The 3,783-nt window shown below is 52.0% G+C and overlaps 1 pseudogene; it reads right to left on the reverse strand.

Moving 5' to 3' along the window:
* Window positions 1–3,261: 3,261 nt before the first annotated feature.
* Window positions 3,262–3,432, reverse strand: LOC140397409 (U2 spliceosomal RNA; annotated as a pseudogene).
* Window positions 3,433–3,783: the final 351 nt, after the last annotated feature.

Below are 3,783 nucleotides of genomic sequence, written 5' to 3' on the forward strand. Positions count from 1 at the left end.
GTGTTGGTCAAACCAAACTCTGGTGTTGTGCCTGGGTGGCCCTTTGTCACATTGCGTGTGATTTGAGTTTGGAATTTCTGTTATATTGTGGGTCACGGGCAATGTCCAATCTCAGGATAGACGTCTACTTTGTAAGAAGGACTTTTCACCGTGGATGGCGCGGTGGTTTCAATGTGGAGCTGGTCAACGGCCATCGTTGAGATTGAGCTGAAGCTCAGTCAATGTGAACTGGTTTTGTCAATAAAGATGCTGCCATTGGCCAGTCTCTGCCTCAGGGAATTGTTGTCCATCTCCTGCTCCATCCAATCTGGACAATGGGCTGCAGGAGTCGCCACTGCGCCTGCGCCACAACCACAGCCTGAGGATGGCGGCCATCTTGAGCTGCTCGGTGTGACGGCCGGCGCCATTTTGAGTTGCCGGGGAGACGGCCGGCGGCAATCTTGAGTTGCCAGGGGAAACGGCTTCATTGAGGTGATGGCCCGCGCGCTGTCCTCTGGGGGAAAGCCCCTCCGCACATGAGCACAGGCGCATGTTTGAATTTTAATTTGCATCTGATGATTATAATTACTCGCATCCTCTCCCGTCTGAATTCCTCTTCCTTCTCGGTTCTGAAGCTTCGATTCCAGTTTTGATCTGTTTTTGACAATTTGATTTATTTTTCAAACCTGGGCTCCTCTGGCCGCACTCTGGGGGATGCGGCGGCGCATGCGCAGTCCCGCAGCCGTCACTGGGTTATGAAATGACCTGTTGATTTGATTTTAATTCATTTCCTGGGGGCGGCTCTGAATTTAAGTCAACTCCCCCGTTTCCCAGCAGCCGCTTCCTCCTCTTTTCTGTGAAATAACCGGTGGGTGGAGAGGTGACGTCACGGCAACATGGCGGATGCCCCGCCCAACACCGGGAACCGGATGTTCCGCCAACAAGCAGCGGCCGGGCCGGGCTGCGGACAGGAGGTGATACTGGGAGGAGCGGAAGCAGCATCGGCTTCTGGGAGAGTGACCCACGCCCTCTGGCGGCCGGGACGGGAAACAGCCGCCGACGTCTCTCTGGCCGCAGAGCAGCGCCTGCAGCGGCTGTGAACCACCAGCTGGCGGCAGCCTTGAAGCAGTTGAATCAGCCACACTGACAGAGGTTTGAGACAGAGAGGGATTTGAGTCTTTAATTCATTGACAGACACAGCGGAAAGGTGCAGCCGCCTTTTCACCGGCACATTCTGCATCCCGCACCTTTTAAACACACATTCATCTCAGCGCCTCATTGTCTGGGGTTGTCTCTGAGATTTCCACGGAGCGGTACAGCTGGTTTAATGTTGTTCACCTTTTATTCCTCTTGAATCTTCGTTCCATCCTCTTCCATTGAGTGTTCCTCGTCAGATGAGGTTGGGGTTGTATTGTCAGGGCGTGCTGTGGCCTCCCCTTTTTGTTGAGGGCCCTTCTGGTGCTTTTACACATTCTGCGCTGTTGTGTCTTTGTCGATGGAGGTGGCATCAACCTCCTCTGAGGTCGCCTTTTTGACTCTGCCGCTGATTTGAGCGTATGTCGCCCCGCGTTTCGGGCAGGCCCTGTACAGATGGCCGGCCTCCCCACACAGGTTGCAGCACTTGTCTTCCTTGCAGTCCTTAGTCATGTGTCCCTCCTGCCTGCAGTTGTTGCAGAAGGTGACATTGCAGTTGGCGGCAACATGCCCCGTTTTGCCACAGGTGTGGCATACTCGTGGCTGTCCCACGTAGTAGAGGTAGCCACGATTTACTCCAATGGCGGAACTGGAGGGGGGTTGCAGGATGGTTCCGCCGCCCTCTGTTCTCAGAGTCACCTTGATCTGGTGCTCACTTGTCCAGATGCCAAAGGTGTCCATCAGTTGCACGCTGTCACTTTTCAGCTCAGCGTACCTGGCGAGGAACGTGAGCACATCAGATACAGGGACGTGGGGCTTGTACGTGTGCAGTGTAACAACCCGATTTCGCTGTGCCGGTAGCGTAAACAGAGGCTCCGCAGTCAGGATAAACAGGGGACTTTGGTTGCCCTTTTCTTTGAGCACGTTCAAGAATTTGATGCACGCTGCAACACTCTTGAAGGTGACATCAAAATATCCATTGTTGGGGAGGTTTTGCAAGCAGAAGATATCTGTTGCTTGAAACCCGCAGCGCTCGAGCAGCACCCGCTTCACGAAGAAGTTTCGGTCTACAGGTGACTCCCCTTCCGCCTTCTTCGCTGTGATTCGGACAGTGTTTCGCACTCCCCAGCCTAGTGGTCGGGATGCAGTTGCAGCCATAGCTCATACGTTGAGTCTAAACTGTATCGGCATTTGGCCTAAACCAGAGGCTTAGCCCAGCATGTAGATCCACTAATAGCAGCCGAGCTCCAAACGTTTCCTCTTTGACGACTTAAATCCCTCTGTGTTCTCCAATCCACATCACAATCCTCAGCTTCTCTTGATCCAATATACTGTTGATCATAGCCAAAAGGCCGAGAAGCGATATCCCATATTTACCAGCTATGGCTCTTGTCCTCCTCGCCCACCAACATTCAGGTGCACCTTGCTGCGCTCGACTGTGCTTTGGAACGTTTAGTCTACGGTCATGGTTGGTAAAGAGATCTCCAGCTTGGCCGAGCACTGTGGAGTCTGTGCATGCAAAACCAGAAAAACACAACAGGGAGAAATCGTCTAGCACGCCTTCCACTATAGTAACCAGAAGGAAAGAAGACGGTGTGAAGGCCCAGTGACACCCAACGCAGGGAGTCGAAGAAACCTCCACCTTTGCCGAACAAAGGGCAATCCGTGCAAGCAGCAAGTACTGGCGAAACCCAACAGGGGGCAATGTCTAGTCCCCCGAGCTCCACCCAGGCGTGTTGGTCGTGGAGTCAGGAGAACGAAAAGAGACACCGTGAAGGTACACCTACATTCAAATCAGGATGCCGTTCAGTCTGTCGCCACACTTCTCTGTTGTGCAGGATGAAGGGATGTGGTAACTGAAGTGAGGAGAAGGTAAGTCGGCATCCGAGGGTGAGGGTGAGTGGCCTGTAAAAAGCAGCAGGAAATCTGTGCGCATATCAGCCGAAAACGGAGCCTGGCTGCCGAAAGTCCGCGAGTCCACCGGCTCGCAACATTAGTGCACGAAGCTCCCGCCAGCAGAAAAGCTAGCAATGCTTTGGAGCCTGAAAGGCCTTAAATTGGTCAGGATGAGATAACTAGACAAGACAGAAAAGGGGAAGGCAGGTTTTGCGCCATTTTCTGCCTTCGCACCTTTGCTCCCCAAAGCGGGGTGAAGGCACCATTCCTGGAAGCACGGCAAGACCCGTCGATGCGTGGAGCGGAAGGAGCAAGCCCCTGCACGATCTCCGAGTCTTAAAAATCAATTTATATTCGGTCCCCAGATAGAGGACACATCAGATATTATACTGATAAGAACAGATTTTTAAAAAAAAATGTTATTCAAAAAAATATACTTTATTAATAACATTTATCATGTGCATTACAGAGCATTTCGAATTGTCTTGACTACATTTCCGGCAAGGTTACATGTTGCCTTGACTTTCTTCCATTCAATTTTGATCTTATTATACACATATCACTCTTTACATTACAATTCCTTCTTAAATATTTACATCGTCATGTTTCTTTTATACATTGGAGTGCTGGTGGCCCAGACCGCGGGGAGTTTACACTGTTACCCGGCCCTCGGTGTACCTTTGCTGGAAAGACCTTACACAGTGGTCTTTCCCCATTGCGCCTTGGCGGCAGCTGCCCCAAGCTTGAGTGCGTCGCTCAGCACATAGTCCTGGA

The sequence above is a fragment of the Scyliorhinus torazame genome, chromosome 20 (assembly GCF_047496885.1).
Source record: "Scyliorhinus torazame isolate Kashiwa2021f chromosome 20, sScyTor2.1, whole genome shotgun sequence".
Classification (NCBI taxonomy): domain Eukaryota; kingdom Metazoa; phylum Chordata; class Chondrichthyes; order Carcharhiniformes; family Scyliorhinidae; genus Scyliorhinus; species Scyliorhinus torazame.